Genomic DNA, 16,647 nt, shown 5'->3' with positions numbered 1-16,647 from the left:
AGAGACTATTGTAAGAAAACAAGAGAGAGAGAGAGAGAGAGAGAGAGAGAGCGAGGAGCAAAACAACATTCCTCCAGACAATGAAAGCATGTCAAAAATGTATGCTCACAGAGAAGATAAAAATGTAATCTTTGTTCCAAATTGAACTAAAAGAAATTAAGAAAAGGCATGAAATAACACCATGACACAAAATTAGACATACTCAGAAATTAGACGATAGAACTCAGGAAAGAATTAGAGATGTTTTCATCAGAAATGAAGACAATTATTTCAGAGATTAAGATTAAACTAGAAGGAACCCAAGAGCAAATAAACAGAACAGATAATACCATAAAAAAATAGATGATCGGGGCTTCCCAGGTGGCGCAGTGGTTGAGAGTCCGCCTGCCGATGCAGGGGACACGGGTTCGTCCCGGTCCGGGAAGATCCCACATGCCGCGGAGCGGCTGGGCCCGTAAGCCATGGCCGCTGAACTTGCGTGTCCAGAGCCTGTGCTCCACAACGGGAGAGGCCACAACAGTGAGAGGCCCGCGTACCGAAAAAAAAAAAAAAAAGATGATGAAGAAGAGGAAGGTGCTGAAAGCCAAAAATAAATAAAGAGGTAAAAGAGAAGTCTAGAGAAAGTGACAGTTACTGAAGGTAAGCAAAGAAGATCCAGGACATTGATGAGTTCATAAAGAAGAAAACCAAAGCAAGGGGAAAGAACAAATAACAAAAACTTTAACTTAAGAAACTTTAAGTTTCTTAAAAACTTTAACTTAAGTTAAAGTTAAAACTTTAACTTAAGAAACTTTAAGTTACCTATTGAAAGAGCCCACCATGTACCTGAGAATACTGACCCAGAATGACCAGCATTAAGACATATCTTAGAGGCAGGATCAAGATGGCAGAGTAGGAAGATCTGAGCTTGCCCCCCCGACTATGAACACATCAAAACCACATCTACAGGGACTTCCCTGGTGGTCCAGTGGTTAAGACTCTATGCTCCCAATGCAGAGGGCCCAGGTTTGATCCCTGGTCAGGGAACTAGATCCCGCATGCATGCCGCAACTAAAAGAGCCCACATGCCGCAACTAAAGACCCTGCATGCCACAATGAAGGTCCCGCACGCCACAACTAAGACCCGATGCAGCCAAATAAATAAATAAATATTTTTAAAAAATACAGCTATATATAGAGCAACTCTCTCTGAAGATTTACAGAACAGATCTTCTACAACCAAGGATATAAAGAAAGAAACACACAGAATCTGCATGGAGGGAGAAGAAGTGATCTCTTCAGGACCTATATCCCTGGTGGGCAACCAAGAAGAGGAGGGGATATCACAGGCTGGGAACCCTTCCTGGGGAGTGAGGGGTCACACCCCACATTCGGCATCCCAGCCCTGGGGTCTGGCATCGGGAAGACGAGCCTCTCTGACTGGTTTAAAAACCCATAGGTCCTTCCAGAGAGCCACAGGAAACCGAGACTCTGCTCAAGGGCGTGTGGAGAGACCTGCTTGCTCCCAGTCCCAGGGCATAGGCAGCAGACTGAAAACTGCCTGAGGCTCTGGCCAGCCTGTAAGGATCACCCCCAGCCTGCAGCAGGTTCTGGTTCCAGCCCCTCCTGCTCTGGTCCCACTCCAAGGGACCAAGGCAATTGCACCAGAAAAAATCCAGGGCTCGCTCTGGACTGCAACTCCAGCCTCTCATAGCCTGACCACATCCCCCAACAAGGCCGCAACCAGCATCACTGTAGAAAAGCAGCAGCTCAGGAAGGGCTTAGGCTCCAACCCCTCTGACCCCGTCCCCACTCACCACCAAGGCAGCAAACACCACCATGCCACATGAGGAGACACAGCTGGTGCCAGCCTTTGGCTCCAACTTCTCTGGCTCCAACCCCATCCCCCACCAAGGGGGTGACCTCCATTGCACAGGGTGAAAAGCCTTGGCTCACACCAGGCTCAGGATCTGGCCCCTCCGCCTCTACCCACTCCTACCCACTCTGGGGTGATGGCCGCCAGTGCACCCCAGTAACAGACATGACTTGTGCCAGTTCTTCCACCAAGCCACTGGACACATGCAGACTACACAGGGATGGTCCACCATAATAACACGCCTTCAAGACTGAGATAGACAACTGTTTCACCTGATTTAATAGAGACAAACAGATAAAGACAAACAAAATGAGAAGATAGAGGAATATGTTCCAGGTGAAAGAATAAGATAAAACCTCAGAGAAAAACCCTAATGAAACAAAGATAAGTAATTTACCTAATAAAGAATTCAAAGCAGTGGTCATAAAACTGCTCACTGAGCTCAGGGGAAGAACAGAGGAACACAGTGAGAAGTTCAATGAAGAACTAGAAAATATAAAAAAAGAACCAATCAGATACCATAGCTGAAGAATACAATAACTGAAATGAAAAATATATTAGAAGGAATTAACAGCAGAGTAGGTATCAGAGAAGAATGTCTAAGTGACCTGGAAGACAGATTAATGGAAATCACCCAATCAGAACGGCAAAAAGAAAAAAAATTGCTTTAATGAGGATAGTTTAAGGGACCTCTGGGACAATATCAAGTGTACAAACATACACTTGTATAATGTTATAAGGGTCCTAGAAAGAGAAGAGAGAAGGGGGCAGAAAATGTATTTGATGAAATTATGAATGAAAATGTCCCTATCTTGAAGAAGGAAACACACATCCAAGAAGCACAGAGAGGCTCAAAATAGATGAACCCAAAGAGACCTACATCAAGACATATCATAATTAAAATGGCAAAAGTTAAAGAAAAAGAGAGAAAAACAAAGGGTCACATACAAGGAAACTCCCCTAAGGCTCTCAGCTGATTTTTCAACAGAAACTTTGCCAGCCAGAAGTGATTGCTGTGACATGTTTAAAGTACTTAGAGGAAAAAACCTACAACCAAGGCTAGTCTACCCAGCAAAGTTATTATTCAGAACTGAAAGAGAGAGAGAGTTGCCTCAATAAGCAAAAACTAAAACTAAAACTAAAAACTAAACATCACCACTAAACTGGCCTAATTACAATAAACGGTTAAGGGACACATAGACAGATGTAAAACAGGACACCAAAATATAAAACATAGGGGGTTAAGTAGTAAAAAATGGACAGCTTTTAGAATGTATTTGAACTTAAATGACTATCAGGTTAAACAAGTAGATATAAGTACAAGTAAATATAGATGTAGCTCATGATCACCACAAATCAAAAACTTCCAACTTAGACACAAAGAACAAAGAGAAAGGAACCCAAACACAAAACTAAAGAAAATCATCAAACCAAAAGGAAAGAGACCAAAAAAAGAAGAAAAGAACAGAGAAAAACTACAAAAACAACCAGAAAACAAGTAACAAAATGGCACTAAGTACATACCTATCAATAATCACTTTAAATGTCAATGACTAAATGCTTCAATCAAAAGACATAGGGAGGCTGAATGAATAAAAAGACCCATCTATATGCTGCCTACAAGAGACTCACTTCAGAGCAAAAGACACACACAGAATGAAAGTGAAGGGATGGAAACAGATATTCCATACAAATGGAAATGAAAAGAAACCTGGGGTAGCAATACTTGTATCAGATGAAACAGACTTTAAAACAAAGTCTATAATGAGAGACAAAGAAGAGCACTATGTAATGATATAGGGGTTAGTCAGAGAAGAGGATGTAACATTCCTAAATACATATGCACATAATATAGGAGCACATAAATATATAAACCAAATATTAATAGACATAAAGGGAGAAATTGAGAGTAATACAATAATAGTAGGAGACTTTAATACCCCACTTACATCCATGGATAAAACATCTAGACAGAAAATCAATAAGGAAACAGTGGGTTTAAATGAGCATTAGATCAGATGAACTGAATAGATATATACAGTACATTCCATCCCCAAATAGAAGAATACACATTCTTTTCAAGAGCACACAGACCTTTCTCCAGGATAGATCACATGCTAGGCCACAAAACAACTTTCAATAACTATAAGAAAATTAAAAGTATATCAAGCATCTTTTCCAATCACATTTTGAAGATAGAAATCAATTACAGGAAGAAAACTAGAAAAACACTAACACATGGAGACAAAACAACATCCTAATAAAAAACTAATGAGTCAACAAAGAAGTCAAAGAGAAAATTTAAAAATACCTTGAGATAAATGAAAACAGAAACACAACTTTCCAAAATCTACTGGACAGAGCAAAAGTAGTTCTAAGAGGGGCGTTTATAGCAATACATACTTTCCTTAAGAAACAACAAAAATCTCAAATAAACACCCTAACTTTCCACCTAAAGGAGTTAGAAGAAAACTAAACAAAGCCCGAAGTCAGCAAAAAGAAACAAATAATAAAGATCAGAGCAGAAATAGAAAAAAACAGAAAAGATCAATGAAACTAAGAGCCAGTTTTTTGAAAAGATAAATAAAATTGATAAACACTTAGCCATATCATCAAGAAAAAAAGAGAGGGGGCCCAAATAAATAAAATTAGAAATGAAAGAATAGAATGGTAACCATGAAGCTCGTAGAAGAAAACATAGGCAGAATACTCTTTGACTAAATCGTAGCAATATTTTGGGGGGGATCTCTCTCTTAAGGCAAAGGAAACAAAAGCAAAAATAAACAAATGGGACCTAATTAAAATTAAAAGGTTTTGCACAGAAAAGAAAACAATTGACAATACAAAAAGACAACCTAATGAATGGGAAAAAATATCTGCAAATGATATGACCAATAAGGTTTAATATCCAAAATATATAAACAGCTTATACAACTCAACAGTGAAAAAACCCGATCAAAAAATGGGCAGAAGACCTAAGTAGACATTTTTCCAAAGAAGACATACGGATGACCAACAGGCACATGAAAAGATGCTCAACATTACTAATCATCAAAGAAATGCAAATCAAAACCACAATGAGATATCACCTCACACCCATCAGAATGGCTATCATCAAAAAGACCACAGGGCTTCCCTGGTGGCGCAGTGGTTGAGAGTCCGCCTGCCGATGCAGGGGACACGGGTTTGTGCCCCGGTCTGGGAAGATCCCACATGCCGCGGAGAGGGTGGGCCCGTGAGCCATGGCCACTGAACCTGCATATCCGGAGCCTGGGCTCCGCAACAGGAGAGGCCACAACAGTGAGAGGCCCGCGTACTGCAAAAAAAAAAAAAAAAAAACCCACAAATAACAAATGTTGGCAAGGATATGGAGAAAAGGCAACCTTCGTGCACTGTCGGTGGGAATGTAAATTCGTGAAGTCACTATGGAAAACAGTATGTAGGTTCCTCAAAAATTAAAAATAGAACTACCATACCATCCAGCAATTCCACTCCTTGGTATTTATCCAAAGAAAATAAAAACACTAATTCATAACGACATATGTACCTCAATGTTCATAGAAGCATTATTTACAATAGTCAAGTCATCAAAAAATATATATATATATTTATACACACACACAAATAGTCATAAAAAAGAATGAAATTTTGCCATTTGCAAAAATGTAGACGGACCAGGAGAGTACATACTTAGTGAAATAAGTCAGGCAGAGAAAGATAAATATTGCATGTTTTCGATTATACGTGGAATCTAAAAATGAAACTGATGAACAAATACAACAAAACAGAAACAGACTCACAGATACAGAGAACAAACTAGAGGTTACCAGAGGGAAGTGGGTTGGGTTGGGGAGAGGGGCAAAATAGGTGAAGGAATTTAAGATGTACAAACTACTAGGTATAAAATAAATAAGTTATAAGGATGTAATGTACAGAACAGGGAATATGGTCAATATTTTATAATAACTTCATATGGAGTGTAATCTATAAAAATATAGAATTACTATGTTCTACACCTGAAATTAACATAAGTAACATAAGTCAATGTAATGTAGTGTCAAGTTAATGTAAGTCAACTACACTTCAAGTTAAAAAAGACACATCTGTAAAATAACTACAAACACCAAGAAAAAAGAGGAGGGGGGAGTATCCATTGAATTTCCAAGAGCAAAAGAGCACATCATTCATAAGAAAACGAGACTGTCATCAGACGTTCTGACAACAATGATTACCTCCAGAAGAAAGTGTACTAGCATATTTAAGACATTCAAGGATTTACTATCCGGGAAAACTGACTTTCACGTATGAAGGGCATGAGCAACCTGACACCAAAATGCAAGGACTTAAGGATCTTGGTCTCACGAGGTCTTCCTGAGGAATCTATCCAAGGACTGAAATGACCAGCAAGGCACTAACAGAAGCATTGGTGGCTGTTAGTCTGCCAGGGAGGCCGTAACAGAGGACCACACAGGGTTCCTCAAACTCGCAGAAAGAGGAACAAACAGACATGGTGCGCCTCCTCTAATCTCAGAAGAGGAGCTGCAACCTGAATCTGACGGTCCAGTGGTACAACTGCCAACGTGCGGGAGACAGAGGACCAAAGGACCCGCTGAAGTGCACCATGAGTGTAACCATCTAAAGACTGAGACATGCCACAGGTCAGACATCCCAGCATCTTCAACAGATACTTTGCAAGGACACCAGCCATGCGGCTCTGAGCATATGTCTGGAAGGCTCTCATCAATCCTCCACCTCCTCACCTGTCAGATGGTAATGGAAGACCCAGACGACATCTCATCTCATCACCAAGGCCCTCAACGATGCGCCTCGCGGAGGGGAGACCCCTCATCTGGGGAGGAGTTGGGGCCTGTGAACATTCAAACTCTCATGCTGAGAATCTTAAAGGCATCCCCCTGTCAGGCCTGGGCTGAGTAATGTTAATTTCAATTCCTATAGCACCTGACTGACATAAGCATCTCTGCAAAAGGGCATCCCTCTTTCCCAGCTCTAAAAGGATCCATAAATTGAAAATGTCACTACAGCCACATCAGGCCAGACAAACAAACAAAAACAGAATTAGAAAACTGTTCCTTTAAGTACGAACCTGATAACCAACTAAGAAACTCACACTGTTCCTTATTCACTGAAGACTTCAGGTCTGGCCTTTGCTCTACCCCTACAAGCTGTCAATGTCCTCAATACATCCACCATCCATCCATCCAGACTTTTCAATCCCGGATGAGACAAAGAGCTCCTGCGCAGCTTTCAAAAAATACTGATGTCTGGATGGAAAGACTTTGTATTGTCCAGGAAGTGGTTCAAGTACCGATTTAAAGATGACTCTATAATCACTAGAGTCTATGAGTCAAGGCTGCATATCATAACCTCTAGGACAACCACTGAAAGAATGAAAAAGGAAGGCATACCTCACGAGCTTGTGAGAGAGGGATGAAAAAATAAAACTACTTCATTAGCAAAAGGCAAGGAAGCTATCAAAGATGAGTAGGGGGACTTCCCTGGCAGTCCAGTGGTTAAGACTCCACGCTTCCACTGCAAGGGGCACAGGTTCGATCCCTGGTTGGGGAAATAAGGTCCCGCATGCCGCACAGCACGGCCAAAAAAAAAAAAAAAGCTGAGTAGGGGTGTGTCCAAAGGTCTCAAGGACCAAGTTGAAGACACTCCCACTGGCCAAAGGTAGGACAATTTGAACTTCAATAAGGATAATGATTGCAAGGGTTTGAAATCTATCAAATATGTCCAAGCCCATGAGTTCACAATGATAGTTTAAATTTTAAAAAGCGTACTGGAGGATCATGGGAAACACATTCATCTTTGAAAGTGGTAAATGAAGTAAAAGAATGACGTGTTTGCCCTGCCTTTTCTCTATGAAATGTCCCCCTGGTAAACCATATATATAGCAGATGAAGGAGGCATCTATAGAAGTACTCCAGCTGGGAAGTGAAAAAAGAAATGACAGAATTAGAAACGAATTATCATTTCATTAAAAAAAATTTTTTTAATTTACATCTGGGATCCGCCCAAGACCAATTATATCCAAATCCTCAGGGATGGGTCCCAGGCATCTGTGCTTCAGAAACGCTCTCCAGGAGGTGGGAATGTGCAACCAGGTTTGAGAATTGCTGCGTATCCCTTCTGTGACCTGATGCTCTCACCTGTGACAATCTTCTTCCCTCCATCTCAGCCACCGGCCAGCCCCCTCCCCCAGGATGGTGTCCCTCCAGCTGAAATTCCCTCCGGTGGTCTCTCCTTACCCAAAGGCACTCTGTCCTTCACATCCAGCTCAGAGCCTACTTCCTCTGAGAAGACTCCCATGATTTTCCACAGGGCTGAAATGAGTGGTTTTTACAGCTTCATCGAGGTATAATTTACATACCACACAACTTGCCTATTATAAGCGGTGACGATTTTCAGGGAATGTATTCAGATGCTCAGCCCTGGCCACAACGCAGTCTTAGAACATCTCCACCATCCCCAGCCAACACTCCCTCCTGGCCCATCCCTGCTTACATCCCCAACCCTAGGCAACCACGAAGCTGCTTTCTCTCCCTATAATTAGGCGATTTCTGGAAGCATCATATAAATGGAACCGTACAATATGTGTTCTTCTGTATCTGGCATCTTTCACTCAGCCTACTGTTTCTGAGCCAAATGGGTATTTTTAAACGTACACGGGGATTTGGTATTTAAAGGAATGCTGGATGAATCCATCCATAAGCAAATGAATCACTTCTCATCGTGACTGCTCATCCCCTCACTTCTTTATCTTGTAAGAATGGTGTTTGCATCTTGGTCCTCGCCGGCCGGGCTTGCTCCGAAGTGGCCTGAGTCCCACCCACGTAACGGGTTTGGCTTGACTGAGGCCATACTGCTCACTCTATCTACCTCCACTTACACCACAAACCCATCTCCTGCCTGAAGTCTTGGTCCCAGGAGCACACAATAGGGCTCCAAGGGCTCGGAGAATTCATCCACCTGCCTGGCGCTGCTGGGAGACCAACTGCGTTATGTGTTCCGGGGATGATTTCTAAGGTTTACAGATGTCGTGTATTTATAGTCAATCACAGCTTTTCCTTGTGAACTTTTCCAATTTCCACAGACGGTAGGTTTCACAAGGGCAGGCGCCGTCTCTAATTCTCAGCTGTCTGCCCCACACTCCTGGCACATCAGAGGCAGTCATGAAGACTGTTTAAATACTGAAGGTGGAGAAGAGTGCATGGGACTGTATCAGTCTGCTAGGGCTGCCACACCAAAGGACCACTGCCTGGAAATTTCATTTTTTCATAATTCTGGAGGCTAGAAGTCCAAGATCTAGGTGTGGGCAGGGCTGCTCTCTCTTGAGGTTTCTGTGCTTATCTTTTAGGTGGCTGTCTTCTCCCTGTGTCTTCATATGATCTTCCCTCTGTGCATGTCTGTGTCCTAAACTCTTCTTATAAGGATACCAGTCATATTGGATCAGGACCCACCGTAATGACTTCATTATAACCTAACTACCTCTCTAAAGACTCTATCTCCAAATACAGTCACATTCTGAGGTACCAGGGGTTAGGACTTCAACCTATGTATTTTGGAGGGACACAATCCCATGACAAAGACCAATGATACAATTCTCTTCTTTTGTAAGTATCTGAGAAGTTCTAAAACAGAAAGTTAAACTTAAAACAAAAAGATCTGTTAGAGGAATAGTTACTGAATGACCAAAATCGTACTAAAAACATGACTACAGCCAAGTAGGGAAGGTGTGGAAAATGTTCTGTTATTAAAAAGGCATTTCTGTTTTCAAAAACAGTGGAGAATAACTGCTAACGAGAATGACCCTCCTGCTTTGGAAGTGTAATGAGGTCCACGGATTTTGGCATTGTCTCCTAAAATCTAAATTGGCTAAATCTGGATTTGCAAAACACTGGAAAATACAGAAGTCATTCTGTGAGTTCTCACCAGCTCCCAGCCCCACACAGGGAGGGCTGTGGGCAGTCAGGCCAGAGCTCCGTGTTGCTGGCAAATGAAACCATTAACGTCTGATAATTGACGTCTGGGACTCACCTACAGGAAAATGCAGCCCACTACCTGTTGGGAAGCTGTTCTGCTGCATCTGAGGGGTTCCGTACTTTGAGGTATCAAGGAGCATAGGGAGTTACCTCTAAATGAAACATTTTTATCTTAACCTATCTTTGCACTGAAAACAGTTTTCAGGTTCCTCCTACGTCAGTCAGAACAGGCTAGGTTGTGTTGCGGTAACAAATAGCTCCTAAATCACAGTGCCCTATTCTAATAAGAGTTTCTATCTTGCTGACTCAGTGTCTGCTGTGGCTCTGGTTTACTCTCCAGGGCAGGTCAGCCACTTCGATCTCAACATGTGCTTCTCAGATGGATGTGACTGGGGAGAGAGCAAGGACCTGCTCTTAAAGCATCTGCTACTTCTGCTCATGTTTCATTGGCCAAAGCAGTCATGTGGTCACCTCTACCCCACAGGAAGTGGAGGAGCACAGTCCTCCCATGTGCCCAGGAGGAGGAGCCTCACTAATGACCAACAGTCCTGCAGAGGCACCCACAGCGATGCACCGGCTTCAATACTCCCCTAGCCTGCCCTGCTCCTCTGACTGCAACCCAAAGTAGCGGGAACACAGTCCCAGGGCAAAGGGCGTGAGCTTGGTGCAGACAGGCATGTGGCCAAACCCAACAGTGCTCCCTCTGGGCTTGGGGGGGGCATCCTGGACCCCCCACGTTCCCACAGAGGCCACCAAAGCCGTGAGTTGGGGGCTTGATCTGCAGTACCAGGGACAACGTCACCCCCACCCCAAACCTCCCCACCACAGAACTCCCGCTCAGAGGGCACAGTGCTCCCACAGGTGAGAAGACATGCCACATACCCGACCATCAGCGAAATGCACATCAAAGCCACAGGGGGATATCACCTCACTCCCACTAGGACGGTTACTATCCAAAAAACAGAAAACAAGTGTTGGCGAGGATGTGGAGAAACTGGAACCCTGTGCACTGGTGGTGGGAATGGAAAATGGTGCAAGCAATGGAAAACAGTATGAAGGTTCCTCAAAAAGCTGAAACTAGAACTACCCTATGATCCAGCAATTCCACTTCTGAGTATATACCCAAAATAAATGAAAGCAGGAACTAGAAGAGGTATGTATACACTCATGTTTTTAGCAACATTATTCACAATAGCCAAAAGGTGGAAGCATCTCACATGTCCATTGATAGATGAACAGATAAACAAAATGTGGTACATGCATAAAATGGAATGCTATTCAGCCTCAAAAAGGAAGGACATTCTGACACCTGTTACAACGTGGATGAACCTTGAAGACATTATGCCAAGTGAAGTAAGCCAGTGACAGAAGGACAACTGTGTGATTCCATTTATATGAGGCACCTAAGAGAGTCAAAATCAGAGAAAGCAGAATAGTGGGGGGGGTGGGGCTGGGGGATGGGGAGTTAGTTTTCAGTGGGGACAGAGTTTCTGTTTTGCAAGAGGAAAAGAATTCTGGAGAGAGATGGTGGTGATGATAGCCCAGCAATGTGAATGCACTTAATGCTGCTGAACTATGCCCTTAAAAATGGTTAAAATGGTAAATTTTACATTTTGTGTCTTTTACCAGGCTATGGTCTGAATGTTTGTGTCCCCCCCCCCCAAATTTTCTATGTTGATAACCTAATCCCCAATGGTGACAGTATTAGGAGGTGGGACATTTGGAAGGTGATAGGTCATGAGGGCTCTGACCCTCATAAAGATTTGTGTCCTTATAAAAAGAGACCCCAGAGAGCTAGCTCACCCCTTCCACCATAAGATGACATCATCTATAAATCAGGAAGCTCTCACTAAACACCGAATCTGCTGGTGCCAGGATCCTGGATTTCCCAGCCTCCAGAAGCATGGGAAATAAATGTCTGTCGTTTCTAAGCATCTAGTCTATGGTATTTTGTTACAGTAGCTCAAATGGACTAAACATGCCACCATTTATAAAACTTTGTAAAAAAAAAAAGTATTTTTTTTAAGTTTACAATGGCTCCCATGACCCACTGGATAAAGTCCAAATAGCTTACAATGTGATTTAAGGCCTTCCAAAATCTGGCTGTCACCTGCCTCCATTCAGGTGCAAGGTGTCCCCAACTATATCCAGCATCCTCCTGCCTCTACACCTTTCTTCACGCAGTTCCTCCTGTTGATGACGCCCTCCCTACCAGTTCCCCCTCCCTCTTCATGCATCTAAATCCTGCCTGCCTCGGGGTGCCCGCAGCACCTCCACTTTCTAAAACCATGATTAATGCTGTGTGCATCACCCCTCCCTCCCACCAGACAGCAAATCCCCAAAGAGCACTGCCATAACTGTATTATACTAGAACCTAGCATGGTGCCCTAAACAGGCAACCAAACGCTATGAACCCTTGGTCGCTGAGGATGACCAACTTAATGATAAAAACTATAAACCAAAAACCAACCATCCTCAGATCAGAGCTGCTCCAACCCTGATGCGCACAGAATCCCTATCAACGTGCAAGTAGCCGACAGACAGAACCAGAACCCGCAAGGCTCTGTCCTAAGCACGCCCAGTGGAATGGGATGGTGACCCCTGCCCCCCACCATAGCCCTGCCCTCGGGGTGCCACATGGGAGCTGGTCCAGAGTCACACAAGGGCAGGCATGCCTCCCCAGGCACCTAGGTAGTGCTTTGGTGAACACCTTTTCTAATTTAAATCGCTCATATGCCTCTGCAGATGGAACCAGCTTTTAAATTTAACTTCATTGTTATCTACAGTTAAATCAAGGACTATAAGACTGGCTTCTTAGACCCTCTTAATTACCCAGAAGAAATTCCACAAAAGATGCACTTCCTTGAATAGAGCAGGTGGGCAGCTACAATAAAACTTCTCTAATAGAGCTGATGCTCCTCCCTGGGGTAATTTAAATAAGCTGTAATGGGACAATCATTAAAATTAATTACAAGATCCAAAAAATGAGCCAGGACAGGAATCAGAGGACCAGGTGCTAGTCCTGGCTCCTCGGTGAGTTAACTGATGTGACTTTGGCTAAACCTGTAACTCTCTGCGGCTCAGGCTTCTCACCTGTAAGATGATGAGTGTGTTGGAAAGAGCTGTGGCTTACACACTGCGGGGAGCCACGGGCAGACCATGAGGTCCACTGGTTGAGCAGCAACCAGAATTTTAAAAATGAAGTACAGGGCTTCCCTGGTGGCACAGTGGTTGAGAGTCCGCCTGCCGATGCTGGAGATATGGGTTCGTGTCCCGGTATGGGAAGATCCCACATGCCGTGGAGCGGCTGGGCCCGTGAGCCATGGCTGCTGAGCCTGTGCGTCCGGAGCCTGTGCTCCGCAACGGGAGAGGCCACAACAGTGAGAGGCCCGCGTACCACAAAAAAAAAAAAAAGAAGTACAATAGTGTACAGGATGCATCACCTCAAATGAGTGTAAAAATCGTTTCCTGAAACTTCTGTTTGAGACCTATAATTTATATATACCTTGGGTGGTGATGTAAAATGTCTGGAGAAAACCAAGCCCAGCAGTCAGTGTCTACACGCACGCAACCCTGATGGCCAGAGTCAGGGACCCTCCCCACGTAGAAACCCACAGAGGCCAAGCAATCTAGACTTAGAAAGGTCCCGGGGTCCTGAGGACGTGGGGAGCAGGGGGGGCAGGAAGTTGCCTGACTTTGCTCCTGGTGGGGCTGGGACTAGAACCAGTACTAAGGGGGCCGTCTGCAGAGGCCTCGTGGACAGGGGAACGTGTGGACCAACATGGGAAGAAGGTGACGCTGCTGACCACGTGGGTTTCTGCAGCAGAGTTTTAGGAAGTGAAGTCAGAGAAGAAACCGTCAAGGAGGGGCCTCTGGCTTTTACTCAGTGAGAGGGGGATGGGGGCAGGCTGGAGGGTTCTGGAATGAAAAGTGACATGATCTGATTTAAGTTTTAAAGCAGTCATTGTAAATCAACTATACTCTATTAAATTTTTAAAAAATAAAATAAAAGGATGGACCTAGAGATTATCATAGTAAGTGAAGTAAGTCAGACAGAGAAAGACAAATATCATATGATATCATTTATATGTGGAATCTAATTTTTTAAAAATGATGTAAGTGGACTTATTTACAAAATAGAAAGACTTACAGACATAGTAAACAAACTTACGGTTACCAAAGGAGAAAGGGGAGGGAGGGATACATCAGGAGCTTGGGATTAACACACACACACTACTATACATAAAATAGATAACTAATAAGGACCTACTGTACAGCACAGGGAACTCTACTCAATATTCTGTAGATGTTGTACCTTTATGAGAAAAGAATCTGGAAAAAAAATTAATACATGTATATGTATAACTGAATCACTTTGCTGTACACCTGAAATTAATACAACATTGTACATCAACCATACTCCATAAAACTAAAAAAAAAAAAAAAAAAAAGCAGTAACCTGGCTGCCATATAGAGATACACCTGGGTGGAAAGGTGTGGGTCAGGGTAGACGTGGGAAGGCTGGAGGCGAGGGCAACAGCCCAGTGGAGAGATGATGGGGCGGTGCAGGTGGTGGCCAGGGATGGGATTCTAGGACTGATGAGATGTAGGATCTGAGAGGAAGACAAGAAACAAAGTTGACTCCGAGACTATGATGCAGGCATCAGGAAGGATGGAGCTGCCATCCATGTATTACAACGAGAGACGGGGGTTAGGAGGGATGGTGGGGGACAGCTTGGCACCTGTCGAGTTGGGGTCTCTTAGACCTCAAGAGGAGATGTTTCATGGGCAGTTGGATACACAAGTCTAGCATTCAGGAGAGAAGTCAGAGTGAAAACATAAGTTTGAGATGTTTCAGCATATGATGGGTTTAGTGCCATGAGACTGGGTGAGGTCAACAGGGTGTGAGTGGGGATGAAGCAGAGGAGAGGTCCACAGGTTGAGGCGGGGGCCCTCCGACCCTCAGAGGTCAGTAGGGGGACTGACCAAAGTGGGAAGAAAATCCCAGGCATATGGAGCCCTGGGAGCCAAGGGAAGAAGCAGCTCGGGGGGAGGGAGAGGACAAATTACAAGTCAAGGGAGAGGAAGACTTGCAGGTCCTTGGCGACCTCGATGGGCAGTTTCAGCAGAGTCGGTAGACGCCTCAGTAGGAAGGGGGAACGTCTGACTGGAGCGGGTTTCAGAGAGAAAGGGCGGGGAGGAACTGGAAAAAGCCAGTAGAGACAACTCCTCCCAGAAGTTCTACAGCAAAACAAAGCAGAAAAATAGGACAGAAGCAGGAGGAGGAAGTGGGACCAAGAGACTTTTCTCTTTTCTCAGATGGGAGATAAAAGCCGTTATGTGCGTGCAGCCAGGGATCCAGTAGAGAGGAGGAAACGGCGCTGGAGGGCAGGGGGAAGCTCCAGGGGTAGCACCTGGTGCTAAAATAAGGAGGGGGTGGCTTGGAGCCGGATACATTTTTTCCAGTCTCAGGAGGAGCTCAAAGGATACAAGCACAGATGCTGGCAGGGAGTGATGTGATGAGGGGGTGGGAGTCTGAACCAACCACACGAATCCTCATTTCTTCAGAAATTCTGGAGCCTACAAAACCCGAATGGAGGCTGGGATTCCAGGCTGACGGAGATGTCAGGTCGTCCAGGCCAGAGGAAGCAACAGGGTCATGAAGTGACCAAGGAGACCAGTTTTACCTCCCCTTCCCCAATGAACCTCAACATCTACATCAAAAAAAAAGACCACAGGGCTTCCCTGGTGGCGCAGTGGTTGAGAGTCCGCCTGCTGATGCAGGGGACACAGGTTCGTGCCCCGGTCTGGGAAGATCCCACATGTCGCGGAGCGGCTGGGCCCGTGAGCCATGGCCGCTGAGCCTGCGCGTCCGGAGCCTGTGCTCCGCAATGGGAGAGGCCACGGCAGTAAGAGGCCTGCGTACCGCAAAAATAATAATAATAATAATTAATAATAATAATATGGAAGCTGGGTGAGGGGTACATGGGGGCTCTCTGTACAATCTGTGAAACTTTTCCATAAATCTAAAACCATCCTAAACTTCAAAGTTTTTTTTTAAATTTAGGTATAGTTGATATACAATATTATATAAGTTTCAGGTGTACAACATAGTGATTCAATATTTTTATAGATTATACTTTGCTTAAAGTTACTACAAAATAATGCCTATATTTCCCTTAACTGTACAATATATCCTTATAGGTTGTTTTACACGTAGTAATTTGTACCTTTCCACCCGCTACCCCTATCTTGCCCCTCCTCCCTTCCCTTTCCCCACTGGTAACCGCTAGTTTCTCTGTATCTGTGAGTCTGTTTCTTTTTTGTTATATTCATTAGTTTATTTTTCAGATTCCACATGTAAGTATTTGTCTTTCTCTGTCTGACTTATTTCACTAAGCATAATGCCCTCCAGGCCCATCCATGTTGCTGCAAATGGCAAATTTTCATTCTTTTTCATGGCAGAGTAATACTCTACTACACACACACACACACACACACACACCATATCTTCTTTATCCATTCATCTACTGATGGGTGCTTAGGTTGTGTTCATCTTGACTACTGTAAATAACGCTTCTATGAACACTGGGGTGCATATGTCTTTATGAATTATTGTTTTCATTTCCTCTGGACAAATACCCAGGAGTGGAATTGCAGGGTCATATGGTAATTCTCCTTTTAGTTTTTTGAGGAACCTCCATACTGTTTCCCTCAGTGGCTGAACCAATTTACATTTCTACCAACGAAAAGCAACAGAAAGGCATGGCTCCGAGGAAGGCAGGC

This window comes from Leucopleurus acutus, assembly GCF_964270905.1.
Source record: "Leucopleurus acutus genome assembly, chromosome: 1".
Classification (NCBI taxonomy): Eukaryota; Metazoa; Chordata; class Mammalia; order Artiodactyla; family Delphinidae; genus Leucopleurus; species Leucopleurus acutus.
This window is presented reverse-complemented; position numbering follows the sequence as displayed.